Raw genomic sequence first — 26,907 nt, 5'->3', positions numbered from 1 at the left:
GCTTGAGCTCCCCTTTCCTTGAGAAGAAAAGCTCCCTTTGTCCTTTGAGTTGACCTCTTTGGCACTGATTTTTTCCTTTCTGTCTCTAGAGGGGCTTTGACTCCCCAGTTCAGCATTTTATCATAAGGTGGTCAGAGAGCCAATACCTGACAAAGTCCTACTCTGACGGACTTTCACAGCTGGCGAGTGAATAAACCCTCTCTCCTAAAAGACAATGGGATTCTCTATCTACAGCCAAATTTGTTCTAATTAGCTGGCTCTCAGCTTTGCAGGGGCAAGTCTTCTGGAGGTTAATAATGCTATTTTGAGCATACCTGTATCTCGCCTGTTAATGAACATGATGATGTCAGCATAAAATAGTTTCATTCCACAAAGAAAGACTTTATCCCCATTCCCTGTCTCATGTCTCCATTCTGGACTTGCTTGTTTTTACTTAAATTATGTTCAAATCACACTTCCATTAGTGTTAATTTGGTGGCTTTTGCAATGTTTTTTCATTCTTTACCTAACAGGTGACTTCTTCTTTGCTTAGCCCTGATGGAGACATTTGTTTTGTTCAGCAATGTCTTTTGATTATTGGCCTAAATAAAAGAGCAATGTTTCATGCCCGGTGCTTAAATTTTTGCTTGAAGTGTGTCAGGACAGAGCATCTTTGGCAGATATTTATCTAGCATTGGTTTAAGGAAAACTAGGCTTTTTCAAACCTGTGCTATCTGAATGCTGTTTGATTCTTAACTTTACCTACTGGTAAGATATGGAAAAAATACTATGTGACTGCTAAGGATCTGGAAGCCATGAAAATTTAATTGCTAGTTAAAAATTTTAGGCAGCTTTCTGTAGGATCAGACCCGACATTTAGATGTTTTGATAAATATAACATTAATTAAGATACTGCAATCCTTCCATACTGGCTAAGTAGCCCTTGGAGTAATCACCCCTCCACTACCACTGGCTGCCATTCCCACTATACCCTGTCTCCTCACCCCTGCTGCAGGAACCACTCCTTCCTCCCAACATCAACACCACCATTTCACCAGAACCCAGCACTAAAGAATAAATGTCTGGCCTAGCAGAAGGCTTCAGGACTCAGCTCTAATGCTAGTGCCCCTGTGGCTGGCTTGACTTCAGTTAAGTTGGCAGGTGGGTGCCCTGCTGTACAGGTTGCTTAATCTTTTAAATATCCTCTTTGTGAGAATTCAATCGTCTTGTTATGTAGCTCTTGAAGAATGTGCAAAACATTCAGAAAACAGTCCTCAAATCTTTGAAAGAACGTCCTGTTTGGAATGGCAAACAGAAATGTGCTGACTTTGAGACAGTTAAGAGTATTAGGTAACCCTCCTCTGAAGGATACAATATTTCCTTTCTTGGAGGTGAGAAAAGAGTTGAGAAACTAAATTGACTTAGGAGTCAAAATTGGACTCAGGTCATTTATTACATAAAACTAGATTTGCCTCCAAACTTTGCACTATGTTTTTGTTTGTTTGTTTTGAGATGGAGTTTTGCTTTTGTCGCCCAGGCTGGAGTGCGATCTCAGCTCACTGCAACCTCCGCCTCCCCGGTTGAAGCAATTCTCCTGCCTCAGCCTCCTGAGTAGCTGGGATTACAGGCGCCCACCAACACGCCCGGAACATTTTACCATTTTTAGTAGAGTCGGGGTTTCGCCATGTTGGCCAGGCTGGTCTCTAACTTCTGACTTCATGTGATCCGCCCGCCTCAGCCTCCCAAAGTGCTGGGACTACAGTGCACTGTGTTCTTAACGTGCCTTTAGATTCCCCAGTTCCTAGTATCAGGCACACAGAAAAACGGAGGTGAGAGTGTTTCCTGGCTTCCTCTTTGAGATGCCTTTAGGGCCCCCTAGTGGCTGCTTTAAGACCTCAGTTTTCTTAGGATTCGGTCTCCTTGACCCTAATAAAAAATAAGAGACCTTTCCGAATCTCTTCAGTGACAGGTACAATAACTGTGTGGAGATAAATAGATAACAGTTGGTTTAGATAGCTCATTTTTTTTTCATTTTTCAGTTCTCAGCAAAAGCTGCGCTCATTCTTTAGAAATAACAGATATATCACTTTACATATTTTATTCTGCATTCTCATACTAAATCGTAGCGGAAATCCTTTTAAGACATTTGTATCTTGGTTGTGTCAAAAGGCTATAATTCCTGGTAACTACATCCTACTTCAGGGTTTCCATGTATATGTATATACATATTTAGTTGCTTGGACTGGGGAGTTGAGGAGCTTTACAATTTTCCAACGTAATACTTTAAACGTGGGGCTTGATGTACTAACCAGAGGACTCAGTATGTGGCATATTTCAGTCTGACAACATTAATATCATTTAGAGCATTAGCTATGCCACTGACTGCAGGCACTTGCAACCTTGATTTGATAAAACAAAGCCTTTCCACATTTAAGGTGCTTATTGACCAATGCAAGTACACTTTGTGAAATCCACTAATAAGGCATTATGTCTTCAACGTGCCTTACTGACCAGCGTGAACATGGCTAGCTCCCACATCATGGTCACATTTTTCTTTCTTAGATTCCATCTAGAGAATGTACTACACTTGAGTAATTATAATGGAGATGTTTCTTTCCCGCAAGCTTATCTTTTAGTTTCTGATGTTATTCAATTATTTCTCCTTCGCTTGTAAATTTCAGGTCTTTTCCTTTCCTCAGTCACGTTACCTTTATTAATATGCTAATGTGCTGTAATAATGCATTTTACACCACTAATGAAGTGAAGCAAAGCAAAACGTAAAAACAAAGTACAAATTCTCGCTTTAACTTTACCCGGTTCCGGGGAGGGGGTGGGGGTGAGAGAGGAGGAAGAGAGTAGGAAGGAAGGACATTCGGGCGGCAAAAAAATAAAAATGATCCCCTTGTTTTCAGCGCGTTCTGGAACAGAGCTGCACGTCAGAGGAAGAACTGAGCAGCCTTCGAGCTAAAAGACTTGGCATTAAACTTTGACACTTTAATGGTCTCTAGGATATTAGATAATATTTTTTCATATAATGTTCTTCTCCGACACGGTAATGGCATCAGAAACAGATAGAATCTGCTATGCCTGCCAACGTGCACGGTGAGGCTCATCCCCGCAGAGATAAGACAGCAGGACCCCAGCTTCGCAGTTAACTTATCCCGAAGCTCCAAAGCAAACGTCTTTTACTTCTTCGCCGGGGACGCTGCTGTACCACCGCTGCCTCCCTTTCGCATTCTGCTGGGCTCGGTCAGCCGCTGAGATTAGGTAAACAGCGCTCCGGAGCCGGGGCAAAGCGGGCGCTGCTGCTGCTGGTGGGGGTCGTTGTTTCACGAGGCTGGAGGGAAGGGGGATGGGAGAAGGGTCCCAGCTCGGTAAAGCCAAAGGCCGAGAGTGTGGTTACCGAGGCGGGAGCCAGGTCCGGAGCCAAGCAGGGGCCAAGCCTCCGAAGCCCTTGCCGCCCCACCCCCCCAGCCCGACCTCGAGGAGTGGGGTCAGCTGGGCAACCCAAGCTCGGCGGCCCTTTCCCGCGCGCCCCCTCCCCAGCCCATCCTTCCCCTGCCCCTTCCAAGAACTAGGGTGGGCTTCCCGCTGCCTCGCTCGAGTCCTGGAGAGCGGAGAGGCGCGCAGAGGGAAGGCAAAGACCCGGCGGCCCGCCCGGCTGGGGAGAGGTGGAGACCCGGGGGGAAGGGGACCCCAGAAGCCCTGGGACCGAGCTGCGGAAAAACCCGGGAGCTGGATCGCGCGCCCGGAGCTCCGGTCTCCGAGTCCGAGTTGTGCAGCTCTCGGCGTCCTCTTTCTCTCCCTGCCTCTCTGCTTTCGCCTCCTCTGGGTCTTCTCTCGAGGGCATCCTCCTTCCATCCATTCTCACACCCCCGCTCCTGTGCCCCGACCCATTTCACCCACTCCTCCTGTGGCTCGGGAGGACTCGCCGTACCCCCACCCTCGTCCCTAGAACTGGGAGGCTGGAAGTCCATTCAAGGGATGTTGCGCGCCGGGTTCTTATGCCAAGAGGGAAAGAGCGAGAATAAAATCAGCAGGGGAGGGGCGTGTTGTGCGTGCATGGGGTGTGTGTTTGGGGTGGGGGAAAAAGAAATGTAGTTTCCTCAGAGGAAGAGGAAGCCTTGGACAGGATTCTTGGATACCGATCCCAGAAAGATGCCGTCAGAGCCCTTCGGCGGGGCTCCTCACAGACTCCGGCTGCCCCACACCATGCCCACCTCCGAGAGAAGCTGCGACCCGAGGCGGGGAAACTTCCTACTTCTCACGACGGCTGTTTTGTGCAATTTGGGGAGCAGGCTGCATGGTCCTGCAAGCCTGCGAGCCTCTCTACCACGGCAGCTGCGGGCCCGTCCCGCTTCCCTTCCCCCTCTTTCCGCGAGGCACGCCAAGCCCGAGGCGGCCGGGAGCCGCCGGGGTTGGGGGAAGAAGGGCGGGGAGCTCCCAGCTTGCACCCTTTCATCCCGACCCGGCCCGGGATCCCGGCTCCGGGTGTTGCTTCCGCCTGCCTGCCAGCGAGCTGAAGAAGCACCGGGGCGGAGTCTCGCCGGGGGGCGGAGCCTGTGCGGGGGCGAACTCTCGGTCCGCGCGGCTGCGGCGCTTGCCATTGGCCGGCCGCTCGGTCACGGGGTCGGGGGCGGGCGCCGAGGCGGGCGCCGGCCCCGCCCCCGCTCGGAACCCAGCCCCGGCTCGCGGTCCCCCCCGGCTGCACAGACATGACACAGACACACAGTCACTGCAGCTGCTGAGCGAGTCCGGCGCTCTGGGCACGCGGAGGCGGCGGGGCCAGCCCGGAGCCCGGACCCCAGCGCCCGCGCCTGCCGGTCCCCGCGCGGCGGCCCACTCCTGGCCGGGCGCGGGAGGCGGGGATCGCGCGCCGGCTCCGGCCAGCGGCGCCCGGCTGCCCGCGGCGGCTGCAGCGGCCGCCCAGCTCCGAGCGCCGGGCGCTCCGGGAAGCCGGCGCATCTCGGAGGCGGCGGCGGCCAAGGCCGGCGAGCGCTCCCGGCGGCGGGGGCCGCCCGCCTCGGCTCCCCGCACCCACCGCGCCGCGATCCACTCGCCGCGCCTCCGCTCCCGTGACCTTCCCGGGGCGCCTCCCCTAGCCCCGCGCCCCCGGCCCCACGCCCCAGGCCGGGGCGAGGCCCTCTCCGGCGCCTCCTTCCCGCGGAGCCGCGGGCGGGCGGCGCAGGCCCTGGGGGAGAGCGCGCCGCGGCCGGCTGCAGCCCCCCCCGCGCCGCCGCGCTCGGCGCCCGGCCCGGCCAGTCTGCTCCTGCCCCGCCGCCGCGCCGGAGCCCGGGCGCCCGAAGCTGGGGGCGCGGCCGCGCTCGTCTCGCCGGGCTGTTCGCGGGCAGGCCCTGCCCTGAAGGGACGAATCGGCTTGGAGCGCGGGAGGTGGAGTCGGCCCCGGCGGTCGCTCCCTGGACCCAACCCGAGGCTGACCCAGGCCCCTGCCCATGCGGGGCGCCCCTGGCTCGGAAGAGTCCTCCGGGCCGGGAGCAGCTCCAGGCAGCGGCCCCGGAGGAAGAGGAAGAAGGGACAGTGCTCAGCTTGGGGGACCCGGACCCTCGCCGCGGCATTTGGAGCCGGGGGCAGTCCCGAACTCTGTGCTTGGCACCACCGCTCCGAGTAGGGCAGCGCCTGCCGGGACCCTGACCCGGACCCCCTGCGCCTCGTAGGCGGCGGAGCCGCCGCGCCACCCGGTTTTTCCGTGTCTCCCTCTGCCTGGCGGCAGTCACGGCCAAGGTAAGAGCCCCGGAGCGCGAGAGTCGCCGCGGGGGCGCCGTGGTGTGTAGCGCCGGACAAGTTCTCCGAACCTGTGGCTGGTACCCCCTGTACTCGGGATGCCGGCGGGGAGGCCGGGCACACCCTCTGCTGCCCCGGCCGGGAGCCCTGGAGAGGCTGGAGGTGGAAGCCCCTAGTCTCCGAAGTCCCCAGGACCCCCTCAGGGCCTGCTTGGCTTCTGGGCACACAGGCTGCTGGCAGGGAGCGAGCCAGGAGGAGTTTCTGGTTAACACCACGAGGGCATGTGACCGATACCCGCACCCCCGGCCCTCTTGTTAGCGGTGAGCACCTGTGGTTTGCGGAGCCTGCCGTGTTTGGAGAGGGCCCTGTTGGGCGGTACGCAACTACCTTTCGTGGTGTGATGCTGTGAATAACTTTTCTTGTTCCTTCTTGCAGACAGTCCTGCGCAATTTGGGGGCGAGCAGCCACAGCTTGCGAGTCCCTCTTTAGGACAGAGTGGTTGGTTGGCATTGCTATCTGTAGGGGGGAAGCCCAGCCAGCATGTCTTTCCTGTTAGGCAAAGCTGCTTGTGAGGAGTGATCAGTGTATAGCTATCCAGACATTCTTGTAAATGTCACTGCTTTTGAAGTTTTGGAGTGAGGACTCCAAAGTTTGTGTATCCTCAAGTTATTTTGTTCATTGCCTTATCCTCTTTTAAATGTTCCTCTTAAGGAACCTCAGTTGTACAAGCCTGTCCTTGCCTGTTTGAAATTTATTAAACCTGTGAGCTTCCCCCAGAACAATCTGATTTTAAATGGGTCACTTCGGAGGGAACAGATTGTCTCTTGCACAGTGAATCCATCCCTTGGGTGACCCTGTTTAATGGGGTTGGACTCTTTTTTTTTTTTTTTTCGTCTCTGTGCTGATGTGCCTCGGTTGAGCAGGTTTCTGCTGAATTCAGAATCCGTGAATTTTGTCACTCAGTCCATTAAAATGATCTCCTGAGGGAGCAAAATAGCAGCTTACATTTTTCGTGAATGTCACTGGAAGTTTTACAGGGTCTTATGTAAGTGCCCAGAGAGAGAGAGAGAGGAGGGAGTGGGGGGAGATCAGGCTCCTGCTTCCTTCAAGGGGAGAAACGGAGGGGGTGGCAGGTGGGGGCGTCCGCCTCCCTGACATGCAGATGCCTTTCTTCTCTGACACAGGTGTGGAGACCTGAAGTGCTTATCATTCCGTGGAGGCAGTCACCTCAGGTTAATTTTTCTTCTCACTTCTCCTGTCTTCCCACCTCAGGAGTCAGCTTTGATAGACTTAAGATAAGGAAAGCTTCTAAATTAAGAAGGGAACAAGTGGTGGTGGTTTCTTCTCCCATCCCTCACAAATGGGTGACATGAATGAATTACTCACTGGCACGCTTGGTCCTCACTAGGGGTAAAAATAAAAGAAATAAAAACGCCAGCTTTAAGATTTCACACATCTCTTAGTGTACCTTTATTGTTCAAGAGTACTTTAGTGAAAATTGCTTGTGGAGAACACATTTATCGAGCCTGTCCCTGTTAATTCCATACCAGGAAGAAAACTCACTCGAACAGAGAGGCAAAAATCACCAAGATTTAGAGGTTAGTGGGTTTTCAAGAGTGGCGAGGAAAGGAATCAAATCCCCCTGGCAGGAGAGAGAGGTTTTTAACGGGAAGATCGGATTGCTCTGGAGTGAGCAGTAGCTGCTGACAAGTGTGGGCCCTCCTGCTTCACTTAATGAAGTGTGCTGGGGTGTGGATTAACTTTTTGATGTGAGCCAATGCAGATTCCTTTGGCTTTTAAACCATACCTGGAAGGGCCTTAGAAATGAAATGAAAGGTTTTTTTCATCTCATCGTAGGTCTCGGAAGTGCTTCCATCTCTTGGGAAGGTTGTGACGAAGGTTTCCTTTGTTTCTGGGTTCCTGAGCTGCGCTTTAAAGTTGATGCACAGTGCAGGGAGGGTGCGTCCTGTAGTGTCGCCATCCTTCAGCCACCTACAGTAGCAGGACACTAGGGGGGACTAGTTATCTTTTCCACCATCGAAGAAGAAAACACCAGGGCCCATGTTACTGCGGTTTATCTTGAGGGTTCACGAGCCTGTGGTTTATGTTGAGGGTTCGTGAGACTGTGGTTTATCTTGAGGGTTCCTGAGATGAACTTTTTGGGATCTAGTACATGCTTGCACTAGTGAGTGGATTCTGAGTGCCTAAGGGATGGGCCTGCTCACATCTAAATTGTCATTTGGGCAACTCAGAACCAGTTAACTGCAAAATGTTATGTGACATTCTGAAAAGACTCAATTATAATCTCTAAGTATTTAAGGACTACAAAAAGGCTCTATCCTTTGAATATTAGACCATCCTAACTTTAAGTTCCCTAACAGTTTGTAATCAACACTTTTGGTGTTTGGTTTTTGACTGCATATTCCCTGCAGTCATCATAAAATCACATGGCTTCAAAATGTCTCTGCAGTGGACTCCATCAAACTTAAAATTCCCCTTAAAAATACATTCCATATACTTAGAGATGTTAACATAACATTTGACGGTGTACTTGCACTTCCATCTCAGACGCTGTCTGCACTTTTAATAGTATGAAATCATTAATGTCCACAGCCCTTCCAGCAGAATTGGAAGATAATTCTACTTCCCTGAAGAACACTGACTGCCCCATTGCCTAGGTTTACCCAAGTAGCTAAGTCTTATCAAAGCTGATCCCAGAGGTGGGGGTAGCGGGGAGACAGGAAAGATGCAAGGTAGAGGCCAAGAAGAGCCTGCTTAGTTTAGAATACTGTCACAAAAACAGGCAGATATCACCAAGATGTTGGTCACACTGGATTCTAAAAGGCCCAGTTCAGCATGTAGAGTTAGACTCTGTTTGAAACCTGTGAACCTACCTGAGTTATTACTTTTCCCTTGAACTCTGGGGTCTGGTAGACGGCATTTGTGACCCTTTACCCATACGTGTAGTGCACATTTAGGTAGTTGAAGGGGAGCTATTGTTGTGGTCTAGGAAAAATGGTCAGCAGAAAGCTTTATTTCTAACATTAAGACTTTATAGATTGATTCTCTTGGGCACAGTACAGCCAAGGGGTAAGAGATTGGAACAGGAAAATACCATCGCATTTGCCATTGAGCACCAACGATTGAAGACCGATCCTGTGGAGAATATATGCTGTCATCCTGAGACATGAATGAAGTCTTATGAATTTGATGGAAGCCAGATGGCAGAAGTAGAGGCAGGAGGCTGGCCTTCCTTACGGTCCGTGAACAAGATGAAGGTGTCTTTTTGGCTAGAGATTCTCAGAAAGGAGGAGCATACTGCATTGGGGATGGGGGATATAAGACCCAAAAGGCACACCCAAAAGGTATGCCACTGACACACCTCGGGGATACAGCCACCTTGGAAAATCTGCTTAGTGTTGGTGAGGTTGCTCTACATGGAGTATTTGCCATTGAGAGGTGTTCAGCATTTCTCTGTCACATTGGCATATGGAGAGTAGCAGCCAGCAACCGGTGAAAGGCTTCGTTAAATGTATTTTATAAGACTTTTCATCTTTTCGTTTAACAAATAATAATAGACCATCTACCCTGTGGCAGGTGCCATGCTCTGTGTGGAGGTTACAGAGTCAGGTTACATTTAGCTTCTAGTCTTTTATGGGAGGCAGACATTCAGCTATTTGTTTGTTTGTTTGTTTTTTCTTTTTTTTTTTGAGATGGAGTCTTGCTCTGTCAGCCAGGCTAGAGTGCAGTGGCATGATCTTAGCTCACTGCAACCTCCGCCTCCCGGGTTCAAGCAATTCTCCTGCCTCAGCCTCCCGAGTAGCTGGGATTACAGGCGCCCGCCCCCGCGCCCGGCTAATTTTTGTATTTTTAGTAGAGGCGGGGTTTCACCATCTTCGCCAGGCTGGTCTAGAACTCCTGACCTTGTGATCCACCTGTCTCGGCCTCCCAAAGTGCTGGGATTACAGGTGTGAGCCACCGTGCCCAGGCCAGACATTCAACTATTATTACCAGGTAAGTACTATCCTTTAGACTTGTTCAAGGGATGAGTTTGAACTTCCCAGGAGAGTAGGGAGGAAGGGGATCGCAGGCAGAAAGAACAGCATGGAAACCCAAAAGTATCTATTGTGGTGTGTATGGAGAATAGTCATAGTTAGTGTGGCTGGAAGGTGGGATGTGCCCGAAGAGGGAAACGCGGTGTTAGAAGAGAAATAATTTAATAGGATTCCATGCTGAGGACTGTGCCCCCGCTTCTTGCTCTGTGTATTCAAATAGTGGCAAGAATGGTTGCGAGATAAAATCTGAGTATGCTAACTGGTTATCCCACATTGTTATTAAAAACAGAAAATTTTTTCTTTTGTCCGTTATCATTCTACGTACAGCATTTTGCCTATTCTTTAAAAAACTATTAACAATGCAAATAAAGAAAGGGTCCCTTATCAACCCTAAGTCTGCCCTCTTGTGTACATGAATTACACCTGGCACTTTCATTATGTGATTATGCAGCAGTGGGAAAAATGACAATGTTACTTGGCAAATGATATAATATGAAAAAAAAAACACTTAGGTGAGAACAAATTCCATTTTATCAGATATGCTCTGGGTAGAGTTATGGTTGTGTTTAACACCTGAACAAGATTCATATTATGATCATTTCAGTTCTAGTCTAAACTTCCTTTGCTGTTAGAAAATAAAGCGTTTTGAATATTGAGAATGGGAGGGTAGGTGGGCATGTGTGCATATGTGTGTTTCTTGGGATGAGCAAACTATGGTGAGGAAGAGCAAGCAACAGTGTAACTGCCTGGAGGATATTAGATAGAGAATGTGGAAAATCACAGTTGTAAAAGCAGTCTCCAGGGCCAGGTATATTTAGTATATTTTTCAGAAACAGCAGCCAGAAGGATAATGGGGATAAAAGTTAGAAGCCTCTCTCTCTCTCTCTCTCTGTGTGTGTGTGTGTGTGTGTGTTTGTGTTTGTATGTTTGTCTTGTCTCTATCATCCATCCCTATGTTGATTGGGAGACAGGATGCTTTAATCAAGCCCCAGGGGATCAGGGGTTTAGTCTTACAGCATCCTGTGCTAACTTGCTGTGTGACCTTAGAATATTTCTTGACATCTCTGGGCTTCAGGCGCTGTCTATACATTAGTGTGTTACTGATCTTGTAAGTAGGAATTTAGAGGCCCAGGGAGGGAAAGGGCTTGCTTCAGTCAGTTAGCTTAGCCTCTACACTGACCACTCTTTAGGTTGTCTAGTTTTCTCCCTCTTAAATGGAAAGAAAGAGGCCTGACCAATTCATAGGTGCACTCTTCCTTGAAATGTAAAGCACTGCAAATACACAAGGCTGAAGAAAAGAATCACAAAGTCTTTGTGATTGGTCATAGCCATTTTCATAGAGCAGCAGCTAGACTTGCCTGCTAACTTCTTACCTATGGTGGAAACCCGTTAGTTCTGAAATGTTACACTGTTCTTTGACCACTATTTGAGAATTAAGTGCTTTGTGATTAAAAACAACAGCAACAATGCTGAATCTTGTAATTATTTCATAATTAAGTAAATAAAAGCTGAGTTGACCTCTCCGGATTTTGCAAAGCCCTGAATGTAACTTGGAAAGGGAAACCCATTCATTTGGCCTGAACGGGAGATTACCTTGTAGGGGAGCTGCTGGGTGAATATCAAGGGTCTTTTGAAGAAAAATAGAGTAGAAGAGCAATTGGGTAGATACACAAGCCAGGAAAAATGCAAAGTGCCTTAGTTTGATGCCTCCAAATGTGTGAGTTGCTAGAAAGAGGGCTCCTCACTATGGCTGATCTCCTGGGGGTAGAGGAAAGAGGAGATCTGAAGTAAGTGCAGTGTAAATAGAAGGTTTGTTATATTCTTATTTGGGAGTTGAAGCCAAGTGGAGGAGTGCTGTATTTTAGGAGAAGTGGGCATATAAAATGTGATCTTAAAACTAAATAATTTAAGATAAGTTAATTGCAGTACAAAAAGATTTTTACCTTACTAAAGGGATTCATAGTGAGTCTCCTTTTAATAGCTAATTCGGTTATTATATTTCAAATTATTTGATAAACACAATCATGATAGACCCTTTTGGGAGCCTCACCTGTTGTGCAAAACCAAGGACTTTTCGGCTGGGCACAGTGGCTCACCCCTGTAATCCCAGCATTTTGGGAAGCCGAGGCAGGTGGATCACGAAGTCAAGAGATTGAGACCATCCTGGCCAACATGGTGAAACCCCGTCTCTACTAAAAATACAAAAAAAAAAAAAAAAATTAGCTGGGCATGGTGGCGCGCGCCTATAGTCCCAGCTAATCGGGAGGCTGAGGCAGGAGAATGGCTTGAACCTGTGAGGCAGAGGTTGCAGTGAGTCGAGATGCCGCCACTGCACTCAAGCCTGGGGAAAGAGCAAGACTCCTTCTCAAAAACAAAAAACAAACAAAAAAAACACCAAAGACTTTTCAAACATAAACTAGAATGTTTTAACAAATAACCCGCTAGGAGCCTAATATTCAACTGTATTGCAGAAAGCAGTACAGTGGTTATGTAAACTGTCATTACCGCTAACCTAACACATGGAGTTACATCACTTACTTACTTTTGGCAGATTACTTATTTAACTACTGTTCTTCCTGGAGATAACAGTACTCACCTACCCACCTTCATAAGTTCCTTAACCACCCGCACATTCTACCTCTAAGAATATATCAAGAACAGAAGTGGTTTAAAAAGTAAATTAGGTAAGAGTTTCCAGGATTCTGAGTTTTTATAATTGCAGAGAGATGGAATTCATTTTGTTCTGCTTGAGTATACAGGAGAGGCGGTGTGTATGAGACATTAAAAAATATCAAAATCAGGCCGGGCTTAGTGGCTCACGCCTGTAATCCCAGAATTTTGGGAGGCCCAGGTGGGGGGATCACCTGAGGTCAGGAGTTCGAGACCAGCCTGGCCAACATTGTGAAACCCTGTCTCTACTAAAAAATACAAAAAATTAGCCGGGCGTGGTGGCGCATGCCTGTAATCCCAGCTACTCGGGAGGCTGAGGCAGGAGAGTCACTTGAACTCCAGAGACGGAGGTTACAGTGAGCCGAGATCACGGCCATTGCACTCCAGCCTGGAAACAGAGTGAGACTTCGTCTCAAAAAAAAAAAACATGCTTGTCTGCTGGTTCTTCCTTCACTGTAACAGAAATATCTAGGGCTTTTTTTTTTTCATTGTTGTTCTTCCTTTATCTCTTATGAAGCTTTCCAAAAAAGATTTTGTTCTAGGAATGGAATAAACTGTAGGGCGTTTAAGGCTTCAGAGGTAATTTTGGGCAACCTGGAGTTGCAGGTAATCACAGGCTGGGGCTGGAATTGAAAATGCAGTCTCACCCATAATTTGAGCCTCTTTTGTCGCATTATGGGGCTGTGCCTTGGACAGGCAGCAGACGCAGATGGAGATGGAACCCTGACTACTGAGAGAGCTTTGCTTTTAACATAGTCCTTTTCTGAATTACCAAGGCCAATTGGGAAGAAAGGACTTGCCGATCTTTCCAGCTCTCCATGGTAGCCATAGAATTTAGGAGGATTTACAGCAGAACGTGGGCATCTAGGGATTTCTTTCTTCCTTTTCTTTTTTTAAAATTTTAAATTCAGAAGGGAATCTTGGGCTCTTGAGTGTTATTCTGTGGTTAGGGATTGCTGCGGCTTCCTTGGATACATTAAATGCACATTTGTTATTATTGAGTAAGGTTAACCTTGCTGCGGCTAACTCGAAGCCATTCCCTCCCCTTTTGTTTTTAGAACAGTTGCGTAGATCCTTCATGTGCCAACACTGTTTGTTTAAGAGCCTCCTTGACTGATGTCAGCTCTCATCTGGAAATGGCATTTTGTGGTTGTTTCAGAAGCCAAGGGAGGCGTAGAGGCAAGCCCATAGGCCGGTGGGGCTTTACCTTTCTTCAGGAGTGGCGCTGGTGCTTAGTAGGTCTGCAGTTAGTAAGTAGTTGTGTCCACACTGAATGATTTGTTTTGTGAATGAATGGTCATGTTTTCATTACTGGAGTGGAGGTGATGCGGGAGGGAGAGGTGAGTGAGTAACAGTAGACTTAAATGGTGATGAGATAGACTTGAGCTCCTCAAGGCGTCTCCTAGCAGCTTTTGTTTTAAAAATGTGAAGGATATTTCAGATCAGCAGAATGAATTCTCTGAAGGATCATTGTTGTGGTTCAAACATTGATGGCTTTGTAAAAAGGCAAGGAGAGTACAATACCGAAATGCGTGCTTTCTTTCCTCCGAGTTTGTAGGGATTTTAACTTATCTGGAATGAGAAGAATGGACATGCTGTAAAGCTTGTTCACATTTACATGACAAGTTGCCTTGAAAATGCCTGGAAAGACATTTTCAATATGAGAAACTTTAGGATGGTTGTTGTCCAGCATGGATGACGATGATTATGAAATGACTTAGGTGTAGAGCGGTGCTCCCATGTCAGGAGGATGAAGTGGACATGGGAGAATGGAGGGAGGGACTCAGTACTTGGTCCCCAGCAGGAAGAACTCTCCTCGACCATATTGGTGTCTTTACCCATTTCCCGATATGACTCCCTCTCTGCTGGGTTTCTCAGTTACAAGAGCACTCTCTGATGCCTTCCGTCTGTAAGGCAGAGCTGCTGTATTGAGAGACTACCAAGGCTGGAAGAGACCTTGGAGCCCCACTAGACCAACACCTTCATTTTACATCCGTGGAAACTAAGGCCAGACCTAAGGGAGGTCAAGATGATTATTCAGAGGGGAGGTGGAACCAGAACCTAGGCTCCCTGGTCCTCAGCTCTCCCTTCTCTGCAGCATGCTCTGCTTCCATCCAATCTGCACCCAAAGCACCTTCTTCCAGTGTTTCTTTTGTGCCAGGCACTCTCTCATTGGGTCATTTTTGTTATTTCATTCTCACAGCAACCCTGGGAGGGGGATGTGCTCACTCTCCCACTTCACAGATGTGGAAACTGATGCTTGTGCAAGGCCCACAGCCATGAAGAAGGAGCCAGGACTCAACTCTCAGCTGTTCAGACTCCTCAGTTTGTTGTTCCAGGACCGACCTTGCCCCTGGCTTCCCTGCCTCTCTGACCTCGCTGTATTTCCTAGGACTCCTCTCCAGGTTTTCTCTGTTCCTAGCCTACTAGGCTTCACCTAAAAATGCCACTTGTTTTCCCACTTGAGTGGCCTTGTTACGCTGCTTTTTTTGCTGGATCCAACCCCCCATCCTCTCTCTTGTCTCTGGCTGAAATCGTTCCTGACTGTAGGCTCTGTGACACTGTCTCTTTGTGGGGTTTCCTTCACTTGCTCAGCCAACGTTGATCAAGCTTCTACTGTGTGCAGGTCCTGGCTTGACAGCGGAACACAGAGGTGCAGAGTTACTCATCGTCCATTCAGGAGCCTTGTCTTGGTGAGGGAGGAAGAGTCTCATAAGGGGGTGAGTGAAAGTCAAAGGGCCCAGAGGACAGTGTGTTGGGTAGCATTCTGCTTGAAGAGGTCAAGATGAGAATATTAGATTTGGGTCTTAGTGATTAGGAGATGGGAGGATAGGGTAGGAGGAGGCGTCACCAAACAGCAAACCAAATCAAAGGCTGTGCTTGGCCATCTTCAACTAGGCATTGTCAGTATCTACATACTTTAATTCTTATTCCTTCACTTAGGTATTAGAGGCTGTGACTACGTTACACTCATCCTTGTATTTTGAAAGCACCTTGTGAAGCTCTTAGTACTTACGACTCCTCCACTCAACATTTATTATATTAAATTCAGAGCTTCCTGTCCCTGCCCTCGAGGGACATAGTTGGAGAGCTTGCAAAAAATGTGTCATAAGTTAAGCAACAATAGAAGATTAAATGAACAGTTACGAGCAACAATAGAAAGGATGTAGCAGTGTAGTGAATGGATGTGTGCACTGTGGTGGCTGAACACGGATGGGAAGTCAGAGGTGGGAGCTTCCTTTAGCTTCTCAAACTCAAAGGAGGGGTGGGACTTGAGTTGGGTCTTTGGATACAAGACAGTTAAAATCTGAATGGAAGGATTAAGGGAGGGTAGTTTGGCAAGCACAAATATATTTTTTGGGTTTGAGAGGAAGCCAGCTTGGGTTTCTGTTAGCAAGGAGTTGCAGATGAAGTTGGTGAGTTAGGCCAGGCGTGGTGGCTCATGCCTGTAATCCCAGCACTCTGGGAGGCTGAGGCGGGCGGATCATGAGGTCAGGAGATCGAGACCATCTTGACTAATGCGGTGAAACCCTGTCTCTACTAAAAATACAAAAAATTAGCTGGGCGTGGTGGCGGGCGCCTGTAGTCCCAGCTACTCGGGAGGCTGAGGCAGGAAAATGGCGTGAACCCGGAAGTCAGAGCTTGCAGTGAGCCGATATCATGCCACTGCACTCCTCCAGCCTGGATGACAGAGCGAGACTCCGTCTCAAAAACAAAAACAAAAACAAAAAAAACAAAAGAAGAAGTTGGTGAGTTAGGGGCTGTGGGCTTTGGGAAGGCAGGGTGACTTTTCATCAGGGGGATGTGGTGTGCTAAAGGCCCTGGTTTTGGAAGGTGCACCTGCATCGTGCCTGGGACAAATTGAAGCGGGGAGAGATGGAGGCTGGGAGACAACTGGACGGGATTTTGTACCAGTTCATATATGAAGTTCTAAGGGCCGCCGGGCTGGAACTGCTACAGGAGGACAGAAGCCCAGGGAAGCTTGTGAATTTTTCTCTGTTGAATCACTGGCTCACAAACATTTGCTTGATATGGAAGTCTGAGATGGCTTTCATTGCCCACTGTAATATGGCCTTGTTGGAATAAAGTCCACTCGTGACACAAGCAGCAAGTCTTAAAACAGCGCTTTCTCCTTTGGCTTGGCTTGGGGTAGAGCTTTGGTGAAAATACACTTTTCGGGGCCTCTCTTATTGGGGGTTTGTTCAAATGGGCTCAGGGTTATAGAGCAACCTTTTTCCTAGTCTTGGATGGCACCCAATAAGGGGTATAATAGAGAAAATTCTTCTTTTCCTCATGAGTGGCTCCTAAAGCAGCTGCGTGGAGCTGAGAGCAAAGTGCTTGGAGCTCTGACATCTGGGTTCTGGATTCACCTTAAAAGTGAAGCCAATTTCTTTGCTTCCTGTGACGGCTGGTGTTTCTCTGCCTGAGGAGGAGCTTGCTTTGAGATTACGGTACACACTTTTCAGCATTGTGGGGTAAGCCATTCTGGATAACAGAATTTCTCAAATAGGATAATCCAATCCCTTACAGACAGCAAGTCTTTATTTTTAATCTTTAAGGAATGAGGGTTTCTCTAGGATGTTCTGTGTACTTACCCTCACTGGCTCACCGTCAGCCCCTGGAAAACTTCACCTGTCATATTGGGACACACAAAGCTTGTTATGAACCAGCCCTGCATTTCTCTGCAATCTCACCCCCCACCCCTGGCCACCCCCCATTTCATGCATCACCAATCTGTAACTTAATCATTTTCTTCTTTACTGATTTTTTTCCCCCTAGACCTGTCAAGCTGTGCACATACCCCTCCTGCCCGGTAAGCTCTTTCCTTCTTTATCTGCCTGGGACACTTGTGTTTTTCCTTCAGAACCCGGCTCAGGTAGTCCTGCCTCTTAAGCTTTTCCTGGTACTGAGCACTGAACCGCATCTGCACCTCAGTCTGACTTCTGCAGCTGCACTTTCTGCGCCGTAATCTGACTGTTTTGCTAGAGAGCGGGAGCCTTTCAGTAAAACTGCATCTCAGGGAATCTTCTAGGTTTTACCGTATGCCTGGAACATGCAGTCAATACAATAAATGGTTGTTGTTGTCGTTTTAGATTTCAATGAATTTGCTGGCCAGGCATAATGTAACCCTTTCTGATGAAACCTCGAGTGTCATACTGTGCTGCAGTGGTAGATGGGTTGATGTGAATTAGCCTCTCAAAGTATTCCGGAATCTAAAGAAAACCTTCCCCCTCTCACCAATGACCAGAATGGCCATTGGGCATTCCTGGGGTACACTGATACCTTCAGGAAATCTGGTGGTGCTGGTGAGGGAGAATGCATCTTAGTCATCACTGCAGACCTAGAAATGTGTTCACACAGGCCGGGCACGGTGGCTTAAGCCTGCAATCCCAGCACTTTGGGAGGCCGAGGCGGGTGGATCGCGAGGTCAGGAGATTGAGACCATCCTGGCTAACGTGGTGAAACCCGGTCTCTACTAAAAATACAAAAAAAAAAATTAGCCGGGCGTGGTGGCGGGCGCCTGTAGTCCCACCTACTCAGGAGGCTCAGGAGGCTGAGGCAGGAGAATGGTGTGAACCCGGGAGGCGGAGGTTGCAGTGAGCCGAGATCGCGCCACTGCACTACTCCAGCCTGGGTGACAGAGCGAGACTCCGTCTCAAAAAAAAAAAAAAGAAATGTCTTCACACAAGCTCTCAAGGGCTGAGTACTGAAGTGGAGGATTAGCAGGTAGGAGGACTTGAAGAACCTTATACCTTTTATGTTTAATAGCATTCCCCATTTAAAGAGCCAGATGCAGAATGGCAGTCATAATTGATGGAGAAATTATCAGACGGTGATGGGGACTGGCTAGGGAGGATCGAATAAATTTGTACAGGAGCTTAGCAGCAGTGCCTAAAGACTCTTCTCCACATAACCACATGTTTATGTTAGAATATTTAGTATTGCCTCTAGTATTCGTGAGGTCCATTTGGGTTTTTATGGCACTGCCCTTGTAAGCCAGGCGTGAGTGCTGCATGAATAGGTTTGCTTAGCAAATCACAGAGGAGTGACAGAGGAGCCCTGGGCTTATCAGAAGGTTTGTGTGATCCAGGCACTAGCAAAACTTTATGAACTTGCACTTGGCACGTGGTGTTGGTTATATGGTTCAGGAAGCCCTACTGCTTCTCCAGTAGTGGTCTGATTTAATCCATACCAAGGGGTGCTTGTTCTGGGTCTTAGCTTTTGCCATTTTCCTTTTTCTTCTGCTTGGAATTATCTATAACTCCTTTGGAAATACAGCATTTTTGAGCTCATTAAATTTGTTAATGTGTGTATTATGTTGAGAAAGCACTCAGTTATTTAGAGTTGCTCCATTCCCTTTCCCTTCACCTCTTTGCCTTCCCCACCTTATAGTAATTGTGCTTGGTTAACCAGGAAACCAAGGGCTCCTGGGGATGAAGAAGAGGCCAGTCTTTCTCTTCTTAGCCCTGTCCAGAGATCTCAGAAAATTTGCAGAGGCCCTGAAGGTAAAAGCAAATGGTTGCCCACTAATCACCTGAGGCAGTTTTTCAGGAGTTTTCTGTCTACCTTGCACTTTTCTCTCATAGGAAATTTGGGCTCTGACAGTTAAGAGAGATGGCAGCCAATGAATGGGATAGGAAAGGCCCCTTCCTTAGCAGTTTGTAAGAAAAGGTACTGAGGTGTGCTTTACAAGTATTATGCCTTTTGACGCTCTCTAAGCTGAGTAGTTTCATTTTACAGCTAAGGAAACTGAGGCTTGGGGAGGTTATTTGCTCAAGCAATAAAACTGGAAATGAATTTTGTTTTCAGAATATTTGCTTTTCATCTCTGTCCTATAATCCAACAACCCAGGTGTCCTAATACTGGAAATATACATACCCCTGGGAAATACATGAAGACTTTTCATGGAGTATGCAGATGTGGATACTTCTAAGAAAATAAATTTTCACATCTCCAGCCTCACATATGTGCCCTTCCCTGAAATTGATCAGCCTGAGATGATCCCTGTCTGGTCCACGGTTCTCCCAATCCCCCTTTCATGGTTATCCTCCCTCATTTTGTTTATTTTTATTTTTATTTTTATTTAATTAATTAATTTATTTATTTTTGAGACAGAGTCTCGCTCCATTGCCCAGGCTGGAGTGCAGTGGCGCAATCTCGGCTCACTGCAACCTCCGCCTTCCAGGTTTAAGCAATTCTCCTGTCTCAGCCTCCTGAGTAGCTGGGACTACAGGCGCCTGCCACCACGTCTGGCTAATTTTTGTATTTTTAGTAGAGATGGGGTTTCACCTTGTTGGTCAGGCTGGTCTCGAACTCCTGACCTCAGGTGATACACCCTCCTCAGCCTCCCAAACTGCTGGGATTACAGGTATGAGCCACTGCACCGGGCCCTGTCCTCCCTCATTTTATAAAGGCACATCTCTTAGCCAGAACTAGTCTTATTCTGGCATGTTGCTCTGGGTATGAAAATCTCAAGGGTCACCTGACAAAGGGACTATTTGAGATTGGTATGTTGAGGTCCTTCTAATCACAGCAATGCCACATGGTTGCCTCTTTCCCTTTTGTCTTTTACGTGTTGAAACTTGGTGCCAGAAACAGGGCATTTAAGCCCCTTTCTCATGTGAGAGAATAATATAACATTTTCAGTTCTTAAAAAATAACTTGCTGTTGGATTTTTAAAATGAATGATGGCTATCAGATTGCTAGATTCCATTTAAAACTGTGATGTGAAAGTTTTATTTTAAAATGTTAATGTTTACAATATGCTGAAAATTGTATCCTTAGAAATTGTGTAGTTTAGGATGAAAACTTTATGTCAGCCTAAAAATAGGCACGGCAGTACAAGTTTTTCAAATTTCAGAATTCAAGGGCCCAGGCATGGTGGCTCATGCCTATTATCTCAGCACACTGAGAGGCCAAGGTGGGAGGATCGCTTGAGCCTAAGAGTTCGAGACCAGCCCTGGCAACATAGTGAAACCCCATCTGTATAAAAAACAGTTAAAAAAAAATCAGCTGGGCATCCTGGTGCATGCCTGTGGTCCCATTTACTCAGGAGACTGGGAGGTGGATTCCTTGTGCCCAGGAAGTTGAGGGTACAGTGAGCCCTGGTCACGCCATTGCACTCCAGTCTGGGTGACAGAGCAAGATGCTGTCTTAAAAAAAAAAAAAAAAGGGAATTAAAAAAAAAAAAACTTAAATACCTCTGTACTATTCTGTCTCAGTTACTGAAGTTTGGAGTGGGTAATTTTTAAGTTGATTTCTGCCATAGACCCTTATACACCTGAATATTTTTTTCCATAAAATTTAAAGGACATCAGTATTTCTTAAAGCTCATACATTGCCCTCCTGATTAAGCACACTTGAAATTCTGTTGGGTTTCAGGATAATGTAAACATCCTTTAAATGTTGATGACACTTTTACACATGTAGCTAGTCATGTGATCGTGTATGCCAGAGTGCCTCAATGGCTCACTGAGGACTGTTTCAGGTACAAATTATAGAAACCTAACTCATAGTGATGTTAAATAACCATTCCACTTTATCTGCTTAAGTAACTGAAGACCTGAGGGCAGTGTCAGGCAGGGCTGGATCTAAGTCCTCGAACAGCGTCACCGACTCTACTGCCCCATGCCTGGCTCTGCCTTCTTCTGTGTTGGCTTGGTTCTCAGGCAGCCTGTCCCCATGGGATGCCAGGAGCCCTGGGTGCACATCTGACTCGCCTCACCACCGTAGCTGAGGGAAAGCATCTTTTTCCCAGTACATCTGGCAAAAGTCCTGGTTGTGGCCACGTGCGGTGGCTCATACCTGTAATCCTAGCACTTTGGGAGGCCGAGGCGGGGGGACCACGAGGTCAGGAGATTGAGACCGACCTGGCCAACATGGTGAAACCCTGTCTCTACTAAAAATACAAAAATTAGCCGAGTGTGGTGGCACACGCCTGTAATCCCAGCTACTCAGGAGGCTGAGGCAGGAGAATCACTTGAACCAGGGAGTCGGAGGTTGCAGTGAGCCCAGCCTGGCGACAGAAAGAGACTCCATCTCAAAAGAAAGCCCATGTTGTAATCTGGTTGGAAGAACCTCCACCACATCCCCGGAGCTGGTAGGAGGAAGTCAGTCCTATTTGAATTGCTTGGAGAGTGGGGAAGGAGTCGTTCTAGGAGAGAAGCTGGGTAGACAGAATGGCCGAAAATATTCAGTAGGAAGATTAATCTGAAGATCTAGAAGTCATACAAAAGAGACCACAGGTCTCTATAAAACCTTTTGACTGTCCTGTGTGTACTTCCCCTACCAGCGCCAGTCAACACTTTCCCTGCTAGGATACTCATCTGCCCATTGACACAGTGGCGTCAGTGATACCTTCTATTCCCTGCATCAGTCATTTCAAGACTTTTTTTGTTTTGTTTTGTTTTTTGGAGATGGAGTCTCGCTCTGTCGCCAGGCTAGGGTGCAGTCGTGCGATCTTGGCTCACTGCAACCTCCTCCTCCCAGGTTCAAGTGATTCTCCTGCCTCAGCCTCCCAAGTAGCTGGGATCACAGGCGCCCGCCACCATGCCCAGCTAATTTTTGTATTTTCAGTAGAGACAGGGTTTCACCATGTTGGCCAGGCTGGTCTCGATCTCTTGACCTCGTGATCCGCCTGCCTTGGCCTCCCAGAGTGCTGAGATTACAGGCGTGAGCGACCGCGCCTGGCCAATTTCAAGACTTTTAAGGACACGGTGAAGAATCTCTGACAATGTGTTTTGCCATTCTTTTTTTTTTAAACTGTTATGTGATTTTATTTATTTTTTAAAAAATTCAGAATGGTGGAATTCCATCTATTTTAGTTTGCCAGGGTGGCCGTAACAAAGTACCATAGACTGTGGAGCTTAAATAATATTAATGTATTTTCTCACTGTCCTAGAGGCTGGAAGTCTGAGATCAGGGTGTTGGCAAAAGCCTCTCCCCTTGGCTTATATGTGGCTGTCTTTTCCTGCTGTTTTCATATGGTCTCCCCTCTGCGTGTGTCTGTGCTCTAATCTCTTCCTGTTATTAGGACATCAGTCATAGTAGATTAGGGCCCACCCTAATGACCTCATTTTAACTTAATTACCTTTTTATTTTTTGAGATGGAGTTTCGCTCTTGTTGCCTGGGCTGCAGTGCAATGGCTTGATCTCGGCTCAGTGCAACCTCCGCCTCCCGGGTTCAAGCAGGTCTCCTCCCTCAGCCTCCCGAGTAGCTGGGATTACAGGCACTCACCACTGTGCCCAGCTAATTTTTGTATTTTTAGTAGAGACAAGGTTTCGCCATGTTAGCCAGGCTGGTCTTGAACCCCTGACCTTAGGAGATCCAGCAGCCTTGGCCTTCCAAAGTGCTGGGATTACAGACATAAGCCACTGCGCCCAGCCTTAATCACCTTTTTAAAGACCCCGTCTCTAAATACGGTCACATTTTGAGGTTCTGGGGGTTAGAACTTCAACATACGAAGTTGGGGGAGGGGATGTAATTCAGCCTATAACATCATCTGTTGTTTTAATGCTGTGAATGGGTTGTATTTTGAAAAACATGTACATATCTTGTTTGAAACACAAATTAGTAACAGATTCACCTAGGCAGCGCAGACTGTTTCAGGGATGGTTAAGTTTGATGTAGAGTTTATTATTCGGGTACTGCTTTCCCTTTAATAGGAGTAGAGAGAAGACAAAACGTACAGATGAGAACTGGTTGTGGGTTTGCGAAAAATGCTTGGGGTTGGATAGTGAGAATCTGGACCTTTCACCTCCCTAGGCTCAGTGCTGCCGTGTTGGAATTGTAGCATTGTCCTTGCAATTGACAGCTTCTCTGCGATACTCTGAGGGTGGACTTGGGTTGTGAAATGAGTTTTATGACTTTTTGGGGAATGGGATGGGTGGCTGCCCTAAGGCAGGACTCTGTCTTTGAGACCAACAGCTCATGCTGTTCTTCCCACTGGAGCAGTGGATTGGCCAAGAGCTCTGCTGGGCACGCCAGCACTCCCGTGTGTGAGAGAGTCTTGTCGTCTTGTTTTTTTGTGTGTCTTACGTCTTGTTTTTTTGTGTGTCTTACGGACCAAAATTTTCAAGTGTGGGGTTTTATGAGTCCATTTGGCCCACGTCGTAAAAGTGCCACTGTTGTGTTGGAATGATTTCTGTTCATTCTCAGAGCTAATCTTTAAGGTTCTGCCTATGACAAACCTGTTCATTGTTCCACTTTATCAAGAAGTTGTCATTGTTCTCGCTCTTGCGCTAATTACTGTTTTAATGTGGCTTGTGTGTTCATTGTCTGGTCTGTCTCTGTTTAGAATGAAACATCACAGCCGAAAAGATGTGGGGAGTAGGTAGCAGCTTTCAAATTGTAGTCTTTTCACATTAGAACCCAAAAATCCGCTTCCCAAATTTTGCTTGCCTGCAAACCAGAAATTTCAGTACAATTTTAGAAAGCCATTTGCTATACGATGTGGTTAAAGTAGGCATATGTTCAGGTTGAGGGCCTGAATAAGTCATCCATGTATCATCACCCCTTTATCTGCCAACATCGATTGTGTTAACTGATTGGAAGATTGTCATTTCAACATTTTAATTTAATTTTTTATAGAGATGCTATCTCACTCTGTTGCTCAGGCTGGAGTGCAGTGGTGTGATCCTAGCTCACTGCAGCCTTGAACTCCTGGGCTTAAGCGATTCTCCCACCTCAGCCTCTCCAGTAGCTAGGACTGCAGGCATGTGCCACCTCGCCCAACTAATTAGGGGATTGTCTTTATGGAAAACATTTCACAGTGTCTGAGGGAGTAGGACATAGGATCAAGAAGTTTTGGCAGAACATGGTTTATTGTTATTTCCATGCTAATATTTCCTGGCTCCCCTTGGGTAAGGCGCTTACTTTCTTTGCATTCATTTCCTATGGCAGCCGTAACAATGTACCACGTGCTGAATGACCTAAAACAACAGACATTAATTGTCTCACAGTTCTGGAGGCCAGAAGTCCAAAGCCAAGGTGTCTGGAGGAGTCAGCAGGACCACACTCCCTCTCCAGTGGCTCTCGGTGAGAACCCTTCTGGTTCTCACTAGCTTCTGGTGATTGCTGGAAATTCCTGGTGATCCCTGGCTGGTAGACATGTCCCTCCAGTCACATAGCTATTTTCTTCTTGTGTGTCTTCACATTGTCTTCCCTCTGTACATGTCTCTGTGTGCAAACAACCCCCCCTCCCTTTTTTTTTGAGACAGAGTTTCACTAGTGTCACCCAGATTAGAGTGCAGTAGAGCGATCTCGGCTCACTGCAACCTCTGTCTCCCGGGTTCAAGCGATTCTCCTGCCTCAGCCTCCCGAGTAGGTGGGATTACAGGCGTGTGTCACCATGCCCAGCTAATTTTTGTATTTTTAGTAGAGACGGGGTTTCGCCATGTTGGGCCAGCTAGTCTTGAACTCCTCACCTCAGGTGATCTGCCTGCCTCGGCCTCCCAAAGTGCTGGGATTACAGGCGTGAGCCACTGCGCCCAGCCAACTTCCCCTTTTTATAAGGACAGCAGTTATATTGGATTAAGTTCCACCTAATGACCTCATTTTAACTTGATTATCTCTGTAAAGGCCCTATTTCCAATGAAGGTCACAATTTGAGGTACCAGGGGTTAGGACTTCCTCATGTCTTTTGGGGGATTATTTCAACCCTTAATACTCTCTGAGCTTCATTTTTTTCTCCTCTGTGAAACAAGGTCTGTCATCTGTTCTTGCCTTTAATGTAAGGATCCAACACAAGTTAATGAGAAAGCAATCTAGAAATCGTATCCCCTGGGTGATGGCCGGATGCCCGTTGGACATTAGAGGCTCTTCATTCCAAGCACGTGACGTCTAATGAGCATTTGGGTCTGACACATGATGTGGTCTGTGAGAATTTTCAATTGTAAGTCCTTTGGAGGTAAGAATGTTGTACCTGAGCTGTGTGTTTGGTGGAAACGTAGAGTGAGCCGGGGCTGGGCTTGCAAGGGGGAGCACCACCCGGGAGCTGAGCTGCATCTTCTTAGACGTCAGGACTGCTGTGTTCCTCCTTGTCCTGACTTGCAGGCCAGTGACTGCTGCCCTGTGGTACAATTTGAGTGTAAATCCTGAGATATCTGTTCCAACTCCTGAATCTTTCATGGAGAGTGTGGGAATGTATTCTGGTTTTTTGGTTTGTTTTCATGAGCTGTATTTTGATATTCAACAGAGGTTCACTTGGGGCAGAGGCTAAGAATGTTTTCAGACTGCATTTCTCTTTTGTTTTCAGACTGCATTTCTCTTTTGTTTCTTCCTCATAACTTGCAATGGTTAGGGGAAAAAGCTACAAAACAAATAAGCCAAAAACAACCCTCCAAACCCACACACTGACATTTAAAGGATTTGTGCCTTTTACTTGCATTTACTTACAGCATTGTACAGATTGCTGTCTGAATATATACATCTGGATGTATTCTTTGAGATGCCCAAAGCACTGCAGAAGTCTCATTTCTTTGTTAAATAGATTTTCATGTTATTCCCATCAATTGGATCAGAGTTTCTGAGGGCTGCTGGTCATCGATATTGCTTTGCTCATATTCATTCCTTCATTTGCTGATTAACTGAACACACAGTTGTTGACCCTCTGTTATATGCCAGGCACTGTACTGGGCACAGTGAGGGGGCGGGTGAGGAGGAGAACAAGACAAAGTCCCAGTCCCTGCTTGCTTGGAACTCTCATTCTGTGTGGCTTGGTTCATTGTGAGCAGATTAGGTTGGCCCCTGGCTGTCATGCTTCCAGGCAAAGCTATCCCTTTTGTCACTTGCCACCTGCAGTTCTGGGCTAAAAACTACCATATGTATAACTCCTCTTGGTATTTATTGGTTTGTTACATCAAATTTTGCAAAGCCTGATGCATTGTTTGGTTAGAAGGAATCCTCTATTCCACTCCCAAGAGGCCGCTCAACAGGCTTTGATGATCCGTTAAACCCAGTTCCATTTTTGACATGGGAGAGCCTGTAACTTTTTTGCCTGTTTTGATTTTGAGTCCTTTATAGGGTATTTTGAGAGTTGGGCACCATCAGGCGGGTTTGATGTCAGTGCCTCACAGGTGGGCGATGAAGTTCTGGGATCAATTTTGTTATATGGCTGCCTTGTACAGTGCCACACTGGAAGCTTACATTGCAAGACGTGTTCTTTTCATGGCGAGATTGAGATGTGGTAATTGAAATGGGAATGGCTGAAAGGAATACTGATGTCTCCATACTGCAGGGAGGGGTCCAAAGCCATCTTGCTGAAGAGCAGCAGGGGTTTGTGGTCCTGTTCACTTCTGATAGGGAGCAGCATAAATAGCACATCCTGTCACTTCCCGATGGATACAGTTGCGTGAGGACTTGTTTATAATGAATGGTCCTGGAAAACAACATCTCAGGGAATGAGGGAGGCAGGAGGGAACATTTCTGCAGGGATAGGAGAAGGAGGAACTGGTAGAAGAT

At 47.4% G+C, this 26,907-nt stretch overlaps 1 protein-coding gene and 1 long non-coding RNA gene across 10 annotated transcripts in view; one reads left to right on the top strand and one right to left on the bottom strand.

Moving 5' to 3' along the window:
* The first annotated feature begins 2,938 nt into the window (after positions 1–2,938).
* Positions 2,939–26,907, top strand: part of LARGE1 (LARGE xylosyl- and glucuronyltransferase 1) — an 851,853-nt gene continuing 827,884 nt past the window's right edge. For 3 of the 9 annotated variants that reach the window (XR_010156081.1, XR_010156082.1, XM_063808040.1), the window contains exon 1: positions 5,586–5,721. The gene's annotated coding sequence lies outside the window, so the exon portion shown is untranslated. Of the gene's footprint in view, positions 3,247–5,239; positions 5,722–5,779; positions 6,042–6,079; positions 6,097–26,907 lie in introns of those variants that run through there. The other 6 variants (XM_016939065.3, XM_063808038.1, XM_001154669.5 and 3 more) reach the window with 4 other exon arrangements.
* Positions 2,953–4,555, bottom strand: LOC112206719 (uncharacterized). Its single transcript, XR_002941175.2, has 2 exons — positions 4,200–4,555; positions 2,953–3,316 (listed from the first exon to the last, which is right to left on the bottom strand). It is a non-coding gene; the product is annotated as an uncharacterized LOC112206719 (long non-coding RNA).

This window comes from Pan troglodytes, chromosome 23 (assembly GCF_028858775.2).
Source record: "Pan troglodytes isolate AG18354 chromosome 23, NHGRI_mPanTro3-v2.0_pri, whole genome shotgun sequence".
In the NCBI taxonomy this organism is placed as follows: Eukaryota; Metazoa; Chordata; class Mammalia; order Primates; family Hominidae; genus Pan; species Pan troglodytes.
This window is presented reverse-complemented; position numbering and strand designations above follow the sequence as displayed.